This window comes from Astatotilapia calliptera, chromosome 3 (genome assembly GCF_964374335.1).
Source record: "Astatotilapia calliptera chromosome 3, fAstCal68.1, whole genome shotgun sequence".
Lineage (NCBI taxonomy): Eukaryota > Metazoa > Chordata > Actinopteri > Cichliformes > Cichlidae > Astatotilapia > Astatotilapia calliptera.
The window spans coordinates 9,037,152-9,053,353 of NC_137424.1; the positions used below are offsets into that span (position 1 = coordinate 9,037,152).

Here is a 16,202-nt window from a genome sequence, read left to right on the forward strand (position 1 = left end):
CCAAACTCTGGAACAGTCGCCCTTCACATCAGGTCGTCACCAACACTGGACATTTTTAAAAGCCGGTTGGAAACACATTTGTACTCTGTAGCTTTCAATCCTGACCAGTCTTTATAGTCATTACTGTGTATGTTTCCTATTTTCTCTCTACTCTGTGCAGCACTTTGGCTCAAGCTGTTTTTAAATGTGCTGATAAATAAATGTAGATTTCTTTGAATAAAACAGTGGAGCCGAGCTTTGAGCTCAGTGTGTAACAGTGTGTGTGTGAGAGCCATGTAATGTCCATGTGTGCATGCTGACTGTGCTGCTCTGACCCCCCTCCTCCTTTCAGGGTGGAGCCTGCTGGAGTCCGATGGTTGAGACCAGGTCTGAGGAAGTGTAAGTGTGTTTTTAATGGGATTCATGAAAACAAAGCAGCACACATTCAACCATCTTCATCATGTCAGGAGTCATCATCAAAGTGTCAATCAATGAACAGATGATGGATCAATAACTGCAGCTGGATTGTGTTTGTTCTCTCCATCAGATTCCTGTCAACTCACAATCGACACAAACACAGTGAACACAAAGCTCCAACTGTCTGACAACAACAGGAAGGTGACACGTGTGGAGGAGGTTCAGTCATATCCTGATCATCCAGACAGATTTGATGTTCATCAGCTGCTGTGTAGAAATGGTCTGACTGGTCGCTGTTACTGGGAGGTCGAGTGGAGAGGAGACGTTTATATATCAGTGAGTTACAGAAGCATCAGAAGGAAAGGAGACAGTGCTGACTGTGTGTTTGGAAACAATGATCAGTCCTGGAGTCTGTACTGCACTGATCATGGTCCTCGTTCTGTCAGGCACAATAAGATACTAACATCCATCTCCTCCTCCTCCTCCTCCTCTGTCTCTAACAGAGCAGCAGTGTATGTGGACTGTCCTGCTGGCACTCTGTCCTTCTACAGAGTCTCCTCTGACACTCTGATCCACCTCCACACCTTCAACACCACATTCACTCAAACTCTTTATCCTGGGTTTTGGTTTGGTTTTGGTTCCTCAGTGTCCCTGTGCTGAGTGGAGTGTAAAGAGTGTCTCCTGTTACAGAAACACTCTGACTGTTGAACAGATAGTTCAGTCTGTACATGTCTGTCTCTTTCACTCACAAACACGTTTTCAGATTCATGGATTCAATCAGTTGATGTTTGAAACTCTTCTAAATGATTCCTTGTAAACTTCTTCAGTCACAAACAAACAGGAAGTGATGTCACATGTGTTCCTGTCCACACAGCAGAATGAGTCTATTGCTGACAGTGATGTACAAACAGAGTGAGCATTTCTGAGGCCCAAAATAAACTGAGTAGTTCACTGAATGAACAATGGACTGTGAGCTCAGTTCCTTCATCATTAGTATGGATTATATATGTATATGTATTATATTAGTATCATATATATCAGGTGCTGCTGCTTTCAGTCATTGTGCAAATGTGCTGTTTGTAAGCTTGTAAAGCTGCAGTCAGCTGAGACTGAAGAAGTCACCTGATCAGTGAGCAAACGTTTCTGAAAACGTCCAGATGAACAGAATCAACCTTTTGGGATCAGCCAGCAATGCAGCATCATTGTTGTTCAGCTTCAGAGGTTTGCAGGAATGAACTGATGACCAGAAACAGCTGCAAAGTCCAAGAAAATACCAGCTGGAGTTCAGCTGCATTTGAAGAAGTCAAAGAAAAGTAAGGATGGCAAAGGGCGACGTTTTCTTCCAAAGAGCTGCAAACATGGTCGACGCCTCATTAGAAGAATCATCTGGACATTTGTGAGGAACTCTAACCAAGAAAGCAACGTCACACAGATCCAGCAGACAGTTTCCATGACTGCAAGTGTTGAGTGGAAAAATGCTACATTGCATTATTGCATCCTCTCACCACAGGAGGCGCTGTTGGCACCACTGATTGCTGATCAGCTGTTCTCTGATGATCTGATTGATACTGTGAATAACGGGACTCACTGAACTCTGTGACACAGTGAAGATTACAGAGTTTAACTTCACCCTTTAAGACTGACCACAGAACCAAGTCCGCCAGAGCTTTTGTTATATTTTTACATGCTGTGGAGCCATTTGTGGGAGCATTTCAAGTTGCTATACATCAATACAACTGTTATAGCCCTAATTTTAATAATATGTGTGCATTAAGTCCATAGTAACTACATAAACTGCAAAAAACAACCTCTGCTCATCCATCTCTGTGTGTATCAGGATACATTTGGTTCATAATACACAGAAAAATCAGAGTTATTACCTGTAATAAATGTGAAAGATTCCTGCAGTGATAACCAGGCAGGACTGAAACACATCCAAGCTGTCACCACGGTAACAGCACCGCCCATCCACAGGTGAGGGGAGGAGCAAAAAGAGGGACTTTGACCATTTTATACTAAAAACACTCAACTAATGTTTCTAATATGAAACAAATAAGCCCACATTAATGTGAGCGTTTATTAAATAATAATAATGATGATTTCCTCCTGATCTCATTTCCACAGCAGAGAAAACTGTGGTGTATATTGAGGTGGAGGGTGTGGTCTGTGGCTCAGGTGTAGAGTGAGGGTGGGGTGCACCACAGCAGCATGCTGGGACTGCTGAGGGTGGAGGAGGGAGTGATGATGACATCAGAGCTGCAGCACAGAGACCAGTGAACACACAGTCTGTTCATCTTTGCATAGATACAATATACAGCACAATATTGAATGACAGACACGCTGTGGGAGCTTCCACAGATACACTGACGTCAGCATCCAGAGTCCTCCTGCTGCTCCCCCCTCAGAGCCCCGTGATCAGCACCAACACATTCAGTTAGATGACAGAGTCCAGCTGCAGCTAGAATCAGCTCCCCTCTGTGAACAACAGCACAGCGTCAGTGTTTCACACTCAGTGAAAGGAGGAAACAGCAGAAGAACACCATGTGTGCTACGTTTCCCAGGACACACTACAAACTGCACAAATACAGAGCAGCACGTGGAAGGACCTGGAGCTGCATTTACAGAGCTGCAGACAGCGTGATGTCCTGTATGGACAGGTGGAAGGAAGCAAGTCCTCAGCTGGAACACTCGTGTTTGTCCACAGACAGGAAACACAGCAGGAAACTTCCTCACAGAAGTGCAGCTCATGGATAACACACTTCCTGTCAGTCAGAATGAGGCTGCAGCCAAACACAGAAAGGTGTTTTTGTCCAGATGAGCCCAGAGAAGAAACACGAGTGTTCACAGACATCAGAAGCTCAGAGAGGTGAAACATGAGGTTGGAGTCCTCGTCAGCATCCAGAAGAGCTGCTGTGAAACCCTGAGTACTCATGACAGACTCTGATGGCACAAACACATCATGATTCAAACAGAAAGACAAACATGGAGCTCCTGATCCTCCTGCATGAGAACAAGCTGACATGAGCGCTGTGTCTGAGAGTGTCTCCCTGTCACAGTGACAATAACACAGCTGCTGCTCACAGTCATTAAACTGACCTGAGGTCAGCTGTGCTCCTTACATATGAACCATGTGACCTCACATCAGTGCTGTGGATGACTGTAGTCATAGAAGAGTAGAGCTGTAGCAGGTGGTGTGAGGAGGAGGTGGTGTATTCTAGTTAACGCAGTACTGAAACACTCCAGCAGAGGGCGCTGTTAAGTCCTTATTGTAACACAGTTACTGTGTGCAGTTAGACTTCATACATAATCTGCACTTATTTCCATCAGACATGCTGTCAGTAAATGATTGGTTTCTATTGATTCTACTTCCTGTTGACTCGTTTGATGACAGTGAAACAATCACAGCTGATTGTGTGATGATGTAAACTGTCACTGTTACATTCAGTGTGTGTGACATAATGTTAGTGCAGGCTGATAACAGCCTGGTTCTGTTAGAAACACATGAACGTGTCCATAGATCAGTGTGTGTTTAACATGAGAGCTTCAGCCCTGCTGATGTGTTAAATAAAGACATGCAGGAAAACTGATGAGACTCTGAAATAACTCTTTATATTTATAATGTAACTCTGCATCAAAAGAACAACAAAGGATCCCAGACAGGTTTCTGTGAACAAAGACCATTCTGATGTTTCTGTGTTTCTAACACTTTGACATTATTAGTAAACAGACTGCAGTGAGCAGCATTTATAAAGAGCTTCTATATAAAGATATGACAGCTGTTTGACAAGTTTATCACTCTGTGTTTGGACCTGATCAGTCCAGCTGTTTACTTGAAACATGTTCATTTACCTGTTCTGTTATATTCATGTTCTTGTCTCTGTTGAAAACACATTTTAATGTCCCTCAGATTTTTCTCCCAGATGAATAAATATAAAAATGACACAAACTGACTGCAGCTACTTTTTGTCCTTTCTGTCAAAAACCTTCATGTGACTCATGAGAGACACGTTTCAGCTGTTTGTGACAGATCAGAGGCCAACAAGTCATTTATAACACTTTCCATCATTGTTTAAAGTTCTCAGTGTTTCTGTGTTGCTGCGTATAGGATCTCCCAGCATCATCACTGTGCTGTCCAATCATTGTGTGCGAGGTTACCCTTATAGTGCGATGTGTGTTTGCACAAAGAGAAGCATGTGTGTCAAATATAAATAAGCACAGAACAGAAACAGCTGCTCGTTTCTTCTGTTTAGAGTCAAGTTAGTGTTTTGTGTCTTTGTTTGAGGCCTGATGTCGAGCAGAGGTGTGTGTAACTGCACTGGTCTGTTATATGTGTGAAGTGTGTGCTTCTCTTCAGCATCATCTTTGTCACTGCTGATTCCTTTGTGTCATCATGTGTTGAGAAGAGAGAACAGTTATAACGGAGGAGCAAAAGGAAGCCCTGAAATCTGCATCAACAAGGAAGTGTTGGCTCACCAGTGATCCCAGCAGAGCCACTGGTTTGGCTCCAGTTGTTCTAGATTCAATGATGTTGTTGCTACAGATACATGTCAGCATCTTTATTGTAGTAAAGTCTTGTAATGTGAAGATAGAAACAAGGCAGCAAACAGCTCCATGATCTGATCTTAATGATGTTGTTTTTATTCCTGTCTGTCAGAACTGGATTGGAAACTATCAAAGGTCTAAAAACAGCCTCGACCCTCCCACAGAGCAAACTTTACACACGTCATCTTTCAGCTACAATCTTTGTTGCAGGGATCTTCTGCCAAACAAGGCTGAGAGAAGATTTCTTACAGCTGTCATGTTGATGCTGTTTCAGTCTTTGGGCAAACACACTCATATATTAGGGCTGATATCAGGGCTGCACAAGTTCTTTGTGTTTGTGATCATGAATAACAGAAGTGTGGAAGGCAAACATGTTATTGTTGGATGAAACTTCATGAATCCTTTGTAGATTTGAGCTGTTGGAGCCTTTCTTTTCTCTTCAGGTGTACAGATGCTGAGGAGGCAGGTGAAGCAGGTGGAGCTGTTGTGATGCTGGCAGAGGGTGTGTCTTAGTAACTCTGTGAGGCAGAACTGGATCCAACATTGTGGATGTGTTGATGTTGGAGCCATTAAGAGTCTCTGGCCACACTGTAGGATTTCCCTTTGATCCACTGTGGGGGCATTTTGGAGTCTGTCAGTGAAACTCTTCATGTTTGTGTTTGACTCCAGTTTATAGAAACAGAGAAATGTGTCATGCTTTTGTTCGGCCTCCACAAATACACACATTTGTTCATTGGTTGGACTTTTTGGAAGGAGACACATTGAAAACCATGTTAATAAGATCTTGTTGTTTCCTGTGGATCCGACACAGAGAGTGGACTTCAGACAGAAAGCGTGGAAGAGATTTTAGAGGCCGTGTGTGGCAACAGGAAGTTTCTGTGTGTTTGCTGATCTTACATGTGGAAAACAACACGTGATGTTTGTGAAGTTCTACAATGATCATTGTTCTCACAGCATTTTGAGTGGGAACAGTTCAAACTGGGAGTAGTGGGAGTTATTTACTGATTGAAACAAGCTGAATGTTTCTGTGACGATGAAGATCAGCAGCTCAGCTGATCAATGAACTGACATCTATCAGTCGTTTCATGAGATGAAGTCATCAGCAGACATTTGTTCTGACTGTGTGATGAATGTCAGAACGTCAGGGCTCTGCTTTAGTCACTGCTTGATGATCATTGGCTCATTGTTGAATCCAGGGGCCCAGTCTGACCTCTGACCTTTGCTGCAGGTCTTCTGTGTTATCTCCACTTTCATGTCTGATCTTCTGCTGTATCGTCCAAAATAAACATCTGGATCATTTCCAACACTTCAGCAGATCTTTAGTTTGGGCAGTGCAGCACAGAATAACACATATTGTACTATACTGCCCACTTCCTGATCTTATTGGATCTGTGTGTGAGGTTGGTGAAGGAAACACATGTTTACTGAGTGAGTCGCTGCCATTAGGAACTAGTTTTTATATCACAGCCTGGAAATCACACAGGACCATTTCTGCAAGTGAAAAGTCGTCATTGGAGGAAAATCATTGTGTAGTTTGTGCGACTGAAGAATTGTCCCAACTACATGTGCTGCTGACCCTTGACCTTTTCTTTAGGTGCACAGAGGAGTCTGTGGGAACATCCAGAACTGAGGCATCTTGTGTACAAACGTGTTCAGACCAGATGTCAAATGATGTCAGATGTCATCCGTGAATGGATGCAACTGTGGATCGTTCCAATAAAATGAGGCAGTTTTGTAAGTACAAGCCCACTACAACCCATCATCAACATTTTAAATTACATTATACATCTTCACTGATATAAAGCACCACTATTTTAGCCTGATTCAGTTTTTCCACCCTAACAGTTCATTCCTCAAATCAAACAAGATATTTGACCGTAAAAAAATGCATCAACAAATAATTTTGTAATAAAATATTTATTCTTCAACTTTTACAAGTGAAATCAAACAAGTGTGTTTAAGAGTGAAACCAGAGTGGAAGCTGCTCATATAGAGTCCAACCCAGGCTAAAGTAAGCTGAGTAGAGCAGCACCATCAAAGTGTCGGCTCTCTGAACACGGTGCAAGATCGCCATCTGCAGGACAAAACTAGTTTTTCTCGCCCTCCTCGTCAACATCAAGATGATGTCATCGTACAGCAACTGATTCCCTGTCCGTCTGGAACAAAGCATTTACATTAAAAAAGACATTTACAGAAAATACAAACACCAACAACACATCTCATCATCACATGATATTTTATTATTTATTATATTATATATTTTTATTGTACCATCAACATCAACAAATACCAGCATATTTTCTTTGAGATTGAGTAGAGTGGACCTTTCCCTTGGTTCGCTTCCTGCTCGCAGCATCAGCTGACCTCTGACTTCCTGGTTAAGGTCTCTCAGCGTTGACTGGAATATCAAATCGGACTCACACCATGTTCTTGTAATGTGGTCATGTCTGTCAGCTGTTTGAAGAGCATCTCTGGCCTAAACACAATAGGAAGAACAACAACACGGCAAAAAAAACCAACACATTTCCATATTAGATGAAGGGCACCGTAACTGGAAATGGTAACATTCATCTGATGCTGCTTTGGATTTATCTTCTGTTTTAGACCAACTTTGATCACTTCGAGCCATCTTAAGTCCGTTTGTTCTAACTTCTCACTAACATCTCGTATGATTTCAGATCCCTGCTGTTCCCCAGCTGCCCTGTAGGTGGCCTCAGTGTGTCTCACACCATTTACAGATGATTACAGGTCGTTTACAGTTCAAACAGGTCCAACATAAGAAATATGCAGAAAATATCCTGCTATAACAGTTTGGGTCAAAGTGCAGATGTTCCAGATGTTCTGAGTCTCTCTGTGTTTCATGTTAACATGTAGATGTTGGACCAAAGTGAAGCTTTTTGATGTGACAGCAGGAATGTGAAGTGTAACTCTGAGCTGTAGGAAATGAAACTAAACGGACTTTTTCTCCTTTATTTATAGGAAAGTGTAGGAGAGCAACAGATGAACAAGCGTTACTGTAACAGGAAACATCAGAGGACCTTTATGTTCATCATCATCACTGTTTCCTTGTTCTGTCACAAACACACAACACTTCCTGCTCTCTCTCTGATGGATCTGATTGGCTGTTTCATTCACAGGAGGTCAGGGCGTCACACAAACAGCTTTAACTGCACAACGACACACTTTAAATCATCTGCAGACAAACCTGTGTGTTTGATTTATGAAGAAATAATAAAGACGGGTGTACAGCTGTCCATGAAGCAGCTTCTCACACAAACTCTGACACTTCAGCCACTTTAATTCCTGCAAAGCTGCGTAATAAAGAGCTGTGACTGCTATGAGCTGCTGATGATGACTGCATGAAGCTCTCAGCTGAAGCTTCTTTCATTTATTTTAATGTTAATGTCGCCTTTTTAAGTCTGTGTGAGGATTTTAATGACACACATTAAAGCAGCTTCTTTGATTAGAACCAAATTCATGTTGATTTTCAGCCTGAAATGATAAAAACTTTAATAATTCTGTTTATAATCATCAACCTGGAGACTAATGAAAAGTATAATAGTGAAAAAAAGCCTTTATTATTTGAGTAATGCCTGAATCTGCTCAGAGACGGAGACAACACAGAGGTGTTGATGACAGTTTGACATTAACTGAATTAAAAGTGCTCTTATTGTGAAAATCTGCCTCCTACTTCTTTAAATCATTTTTATGTATTTTTTAACCTCACAGTGAAACATTGAGGCATTAATCTGACACAGTTTGATCAGCAGCTGTGTTTTCACTGACGTTTCACTTTGATTTGTTCAGACTGAGCAGAGAGGATCGGTTCTCTGTGTGCGCACTGCTGAGAAACACAAGCTCATTTCTGCTGTTTCATGAAAAGTGTTATGGAGGAACAAGAAGTTCAGCCTCTAAACTCTCAGCGTGAGGACTGAGTGAAGAGTTTCAGAGCAGAGAGTTTTGGCTCACAGCTTTTAGCGTCTACACAAAGAGACGATTACGCACTTGATCTGAGAACATCTCCACCTCCTACAAACAAACTCTCCTACGAGCAGCTGTCACAACCACAACAGGCAGAAGACTGGATTTCTTCAGGTCAGATTTCATGCAGTTTGCATAAATTGTGTGTCACAGACTTTGTAGTTCACATTTGTGTGACTCGTTTAAATCTTCTCCTCCTGAAAGTGAAACTCTTACAAACACATCAGGCCACAACCTGCTGCAGGTTAATGATTGATCTGAAGGCAGCTGACCTTTGAGCAGGAACTTGTGAGTCTTTTATTGTGTTTAGCACTGCCAAGTGCTGGCCTCTGCTTCCACCATCACATTTACACTGGTAGGTTCAGCACTGCTGCCTGCTTCAGACTGAATCCAGCAGCACAAAGACACAAGTTAATAAAATCAGCATCTATTCCTTTATCACTGCTTTGTTACAGAGGAGAACAACGCTCCAGTAACGCGTAATCCGATTATTTTTTTGAAGTAACGAGTAAAGTAAGGGATTACTATTGCAAAAACAGTAATTAGATTACCGTTACTTTCCCGTAGGAACGCTGCGTTACTGCGTTACTAAAACCGTGATTTTTTTGCGAGAATGTCTCATGACAGTGACGTAAGCGAGTGCGCCGTTAGTGACAACAGCTGTGTGCAGATCAACAATGGATCACATATCGAGTGCAGAGAGAGTATGAGCGTGCAGCGTTTAAAGCGTGGAAGTACTGACCTTACTTTGAGTTTGATTCCATACAAAGTGACAAAAACATTAGTGTCCGCTGTGCGTGGGAAGAAAACTTCTTTTTACAGCGAAAAAACCCCTAAACTTCCAACAAGCACCGAGTAGCTACGACGTAATGGGAAACTCACAGAGAAACTCGCGGATTCTTCCACTGACCGCGGCACACCTGCACCAGGGTAACCCTCCGCCTGCCCCACTCCTGCTTTACAGGTGAAAATAGAGCAACAGGACCGCTGAGTCTTTGACTTTATTTATTTTCTGCTGTGTTTTACTTGCATCTATTTGAAAGACTGAGTGTAAACACACAAAATATTTTATTTTATGTGCTGGAATGTGCAGAAAATAGGTTTAAATGTTAAACTAATTTCTTCCAGTCAGAGAATGTTGCAGATAATTAAATGTTTGCTTGATGCATAAAGTTAAAAGATTAAATCTAATAAAACAAGTTTTAAAAAGAGACTTTTCCATTTGATTACATTTTGTATGATGGATTATGTAGAAAAAGTAGAATTGGGCTGAAAGATCTATCGCTTTATCACCTACTCAGGTTGGAAATCGTGTTTTTAAAAAGTAACTAAGTAATTAATTACTTTTGAAAATAAGTAATCAGTAAAGTAACGGGATTACTTTTTTGGGGAAGTAATTAGTTACTGATTACTGTTTTCAAGTAACTTGCCCAACACTGGACAGAGTGTTGGCTTCATCACCGACACACGTCACCACATCAGGAAACAGCTGGTTCAGTGAGTATTTAAGGTTCACTGCAGACAAACTGGAGAAAAACGAATCACATGAAACATTTGTTACTGGTTTCTGACCTCGTCGTAGAGACTCACATACCTGTGTTCTGCTATCAGTGTGATCACATGTGCTGGTACAGTTTGCCAGGTTGACCCATGTAACCTCCACTATCCTGTAGACGTGGAATATGTTTCACATATGGATCGCTTCCTTACTCGACTATGACTGTGTGCTTCACAGGTGCTTACTGAAGTGCTGCTTTACACAAAACCAGACAGTAAAAATAAGAACTGCAGGTCCAGACCACAGGTTTATGTGTTGATAATGATGATGTGCAGTCACTCATTGTCACAGGATACTTCCTGCAATGATGCTACAGGTCACGCAGTTCTGCAGAAGTGGAGGAAACAGATGCTTTTCCTAACAGAGACACTTTAATGACTTAAAGAATCTAACTGACACACAAACCTCAGTTTGTCTGACATTCATGAGAGTAAACTGCTCCTGAATGTTCTGTTAGTTCACTGGATGATTGCTGCTGTTTACCTGACTTCAAATTAAAGATCCCTGAGACAAACTCTCACGAGTTCAGCGGTGACACGATCGCACACCCAGCCGTGACATTAAAGGCTGACGCACTCACTACCTTTGGTTGCAGCGCTCCACTCTCAGCTCACACGACATACACAAAAATAATGACGCTGGATGCTTCTGTGTCCTCAGAAACACCAGATCACTGTTCACGAGAAAAGGATGGAAACGGAGTGAGACATCACTCCCGGCGGACACACAAACACTGTGCTAAGGTTTGTTTCAAAACTGAGCTCCTGGGTTGTGTAGCTGCTGAGCGAGCAGGTGGCACACAAAGACGCGCTGTCAGGAATCGTTACATCGAGACTGACAGGACGTCACTGGTACATAAACACTGATCTGTGGTTTACTGACAATGTTCTCAACAACAGACGCACAACCCTGGTTTGGTCTGGTTATTTGTGTTGTACGGCTTCGTTGGTCTGACGAGCTTTTACGGATGTCAGCAGAAGGATTTCACGTGCTGAGGTCATATTTATGAATCAACCTGAACAGCTAATACTTTACCTCTTTATTTTATAACACATATGAACACGTTATAGTAGATTTGTGCAATGTGTGTTTCACGTCTTTATGAGCGTATAGATCTGTAAACAGGCTGATGGGTGTGTGTCTGTTTATTGTAGCGGTGCAGAAATGTTAAAAATGATGATAATAACAACACTTCTCACATCAGGCTACAACACAAACCTCCTGATAGCTGCAAACACCAAAACCCCCAACGACAGGCACACAAAGAGCGAGCAGGGACCCACCCTGACAGCATGTGAGCCTCCTACTACGACTCACTGTGGAGCAACACAACACCAGGAGACGGAGGATATGAGAGAGGATACAGCTGCTGTGGGGGAGCAGCCACACACTCCACAGGAGACGATGGGGTGAGAGTTCGGATGGTTCGGTGCTCCTAACATCATGTGGACGCTCGTCTGCACATAAACAAACCCCACCTAACCCCACCTCCTTTCTCTTTTTGCAGGGTGGGGTGCTCCATCCTTACACACTTTGCACCACGTTGCTCTCCATCTATTCGTTTACCTTCTTGGGTCTCTTCCTCCTCTGTCCCAGCCCGTTGAGGCGATCGCTGGGGTCCAGCCTGTAGTGGGAGTGGCTGTCCTCGCTCATCCTGTCCCCGTCCACTCCGGGTTATTCCTTTCTTCTTTCTGTCCTCTGAATCGAGCTGACCTCTCTCCTCTCTGGTCCTCGCTCTCTGAGCCGGCGGAGCATGAGAGAGAGGAGTGGTTGGGGAGAGGGAGGGGAGACGAGCGAGGGAGGGAGGGAGCACAATGGTGTTGCCATGGCAGCAGCTGCCACCAGTGTTTATCTGGAAACGTCGCTGGCAAACCGGAATAGTTGCCACACGTTGCCACACTCGCACACTCGGCTGCCATACGTTTGTGTGCGACCTGCCCGTGGCTTCCTCGTTACAGACACACCGAGAGGAAACGCTCAGACACAAGGCCGAACATGAACGAACACTCGTGTGTGGGAGGAACAGGGCACAGACTCCACGCCGTCGTTAAAGATGGCGTGTGTGCTAAACGGAGCTGTGCGCTGATCGATCAGTCAACTGAAAAAAACAAAGGAAGCTGTCTGGATGGAGTTTGCTGCTCCCACTAATCAAAGAGATGCATCACAGCTGGAGCTGATTGATGCACGAGCCACTGTTTGCACAATCCCACCGACTCCACGCTTGTGTTTCCTTTCTGCACCATGTTGTTAACACTGACCCCACACGGTGTTCATGAGCTAAAGAAATCACGATGATTGATTGATTTCACTGACTCGTCTGCACAAAGCATTTTGTAGGTTACAGCATGAAACGACTGCAATCTCCACATTTACACTCACAGTTTCTGTTTTACTCTCAAACTGATCAATAACAGCTTTCCTGTGTAACAAACACACAAAATAAATGATATTGTGAGTTCAGCAGTGGGTCTGTGACCGGTGTGTAAGAGGACGATAGATGAGTGGGTGTTTGTAGAAACAACCTTTGTGATTTAAATGTGAGACAGCAAAGCGTCAGACAGAAGCCTGAGCTGAATATTTCCTGTGATATGAAGTCACCGTGTTTTGGTCGGTCAGTCGACTACTACTCAGTCATCTGAGGTTGAAGCGGAGCTGGTTTCAATAAACTGCTAGTTTCCCTTTCATACTCCTGAAGGACGTTCCTCACAAAGAGCGAGGCAGCAAGTCTGTGCAGGTCCTCAGTCATGCAGGTCAGCGTCGTCTGAAGAGCTTCTCAGAGTTTCATCTCTCACCCAGTTCCAAGCCCAGTTTGTGTCCCAGATACATGCCGCTGATGGCCAGGAAGTGACATCACTGGATCAGTTATGAGAGCGAACCCTTCAAGACTCAAACCTGCCTGGCAACGAGGGAAACGGCTACACAGGAAGTCCAGTGACGGGGTGCAGATGTTCCATCACCGGGATGTCATCGCTTGTTGTGTTTGCGTCACATACAAATGACATCACGGGACTTCCAGGTTGTGTTGCTGTAACAGCCCCACCCACACTGAGGTGGTGCTCAACTGTAACTGAGAGACAGAGTCGAGTAGAGTCAAGTTGAGCTGAGGCAGTTATGTTCTACTGGAAAAGAGGCGACTGTGGCTCAGGACGTCAGTCGGTAGTTCGATCCCCGGCTGCTCCAGTCTGCGTGCCAAAGTCACCTTGGGCGGGATACTGGCCCCTGTTGCTGCCAGTGCTTTTATTAGATGCTCTGGAACTGGTTTAGTGCTTAGGGAGGGTAGAAGAGTGCTATATAAGTGCTATATAAGAACCAGTGCATTTACCATTTACCATTACCATTACTTACATTCTTTACAAATCCTACCATGTGAATTCATGGATTTTTTTTTCACATTCTGTCTCTCACAGTTGACGTGTACCTCTGGTGCAAATTACTGACCTCTGTCATCATTTTAGGTGGGGGAACTTGCACAATCGGTGGCTGACTAAATACTTTTTTGCCCCACTGTAAAACTCCCTGTCTGAATTACTTCTATGATTTATCGTGCAGTTTAGTGGAACTACAAGAAGGCTCTTATTACTAATAGGGATGGGTATCATTTAGGTTTTATCCGATACCGGTGCCAAACCGGTATCGGATAAAACCGTTACTTTTGAAACGGTGCCGGTGCTCAAACCGGTGCTTAACGAATGGAGAACACAAAATTGGTCCAAAAACCTCTCATGTTCAGCTGTTTTTTTGTAAAAAGATAACAATGTTAGCCTTTTCTGCAGCTATGGGGCATATATGGTATCACTCTTGGCTGGAAGCAGTGCTTAAACAATGGAAAAAACACAAACTTTGTCCAAAAACCTCTCATGTTTAGCTGTTTCCCACTTTTCCTTTGGTCATTTTAGCCTTTTTGGCCAGGGTGAAGGGAGTATCTGTCATCAAACAAGAAGACAGCAGCATGTAGCTATGATGATGTTTGCTAGTTCACCTTACATGCATTAATGTAATAACGTGGTTAGCCTACTCAACGTAAATTACACACGAACAACATTAAGCTACTCAGGCAGAGAAGAACGGCTGCTGCTGCATCATCATCCTCATCATTTCTGCTACACTGGCAGGGCTAGGGGCCAGGACTCTCCTCTTCGGGTTCTTGGGGATGTTGCTAACTCCGGGTCCGATAACAGGCACCACACCCGCAGTAGATGTGCACGGTGTGAGGTCTCGCAGCAAGCTATCAAATACGGCGCATTTCTCGGCTTTTAAAAAAAATGCTATGCGTCGCCAGGTGTTTCATCGGATTCTTGGTGTTACCTCCTTTGACAGTATCATAGTATCAGCTTAAAGCACTTGTTGCTGCTGAGTTTGCATCTTCTGCTGTGAAGTACAGCCAGACTTTGACCGCTTCGCCTTGGGCATTTTTAATCTGTAGCTCTGCTCTAACAGAACGTACGTACCTGGGCCCGCCTACTATCCTCGGAAACGTAAAATGATTGGCTAGAATCTAAAGTGTATGACAGCTCAGGAAAAAAAAAAGCACCGAAATGTGCGCTGCCTTTCAGTCTGGTTACCACTGTTTATGTCAGAACCGGTGCCATCATGGCACCGGACACCGGTACCCATCCCTAATTACTAATCGGTTCTCAGTAAACTTTATGCTTTATAAGTGTTTGCAGTGCTATGAGATGTAAAAAAATAAACCGAAATACACTTGAATACAAGTACTGTATTAACTATTATGTAAAATAAACTACAGAGTGCACTCTGCAAAGTGTGCTTGCAGGCAAGAGATGCAAGAATGCATGACAGAGCAATAGAATAGAATAGAATAGCTTTTATTGTCACTGTTACAAGAACAATGAAAGGCTGTTTGACATTTCTCCATGTGTGTGAAGTATTTACACAATCACAGACAAATTTACATTTACACAAGAACGATAAGTTATACATGCACCTGCAAACATACGGATACACCCATACAAACATACACGCACATGCATACATGTATGTATAAATACATGCATGCGAACATACAGACACATGTCTCCACATACACATACATACATGCCATGGCTCGCTGACTGGGAGTGCCGAACTGAGCTCCACAGGAATGAATCCAAAAATGTTACATTTGAATGTTTCAGATCATCAACAAAATGTTAATATTAGACACAGACAACACAAGTAAACACAACATGCAGGTTGTAAATGTAGCTATTTATTCTTATTAGATTTATAATTCAGCCCATCGGAGGGTTTTCAAGTCTGAACCACCTTTTTAAGCCACAGCATCTCAGCCAGTTTGAATAGACCAAAGTCCCTCAGAGGTGAACTGGCTGATCATTGAACACATGTTGGTGACATTGATGGTCAGGGATGCAGAGCAGATGCAAAGCCACAGCAAACCACAAAGAGAAGCCCAACAAAGAACCTGCTGTCTGTATTTTTAGATTTTAAGGTTTTTTGATGAAGACAAAAACAAGGACAGCTTCCTCCAGGGAGAAGCTAGAAGCTGCCTCCTGCAGCTATAAATAGCAAGGCTTCAGGAAATCTCACTCTATGTCAGGAGTATGGAAACTGATGGGATGGCGTGCACCCTGCTTAATATTTTGGAGGACTAATTGCAGCATCTCAGTCATCAATGAGGAAGTAAAGCAGGAAGCCGATCGATGCACTGTGATCGATGATCTAGGTATAAAGTAAACTGCCTTTAATGGTAAATATTATTAATGTA

The 16,202-nt window shown here is 43.2% G+C and overlaps 2 long non-coding RNA genes across 2 annotated transcripts in view; one reads left to right on the forward strand and one right to left on the reverse strand.

The window, feature by feature from the left end:
• LOC145425123 (uncharacterized) overlaps window positions 1-4,342 on the forward strand; it is a 4,933-nt gene extending 591 nt beyond the window's left edge. The window contains exons 1-2 of the long non-coding RNA XR_013905790.1: window positions 1-378; window positions 527-4,342. The exon at window positions 1-378 is cut by the window's left edge and continues 591 nt beyond it. This is a non-coding gene — a long non-coding RNA (uncharacterized LOC145425123). The remainder of the gene's footprint in view (window positions 379-526) is intronic.
• Window positions 4,343-6,839: 2,497 nt separating this feature from the next.
• On the reverse strand, window positions 6,840-12,810 carry LOC145424574 (uncharacterized). Its single transcript, XR_013905654.1, has 2 exons — window positions 12,044-12,810; window positions 6,840-7,414 (listed from the first exon to the last, which is right to left on the reverse strand). It is a non-coding gene; the product is annotated as an uncharacterized LOC145424574 (long non-coding RNA).
• Between the last annotated feature and the right edge of the window lie 3,392 nt (window positions 12,811-16,202).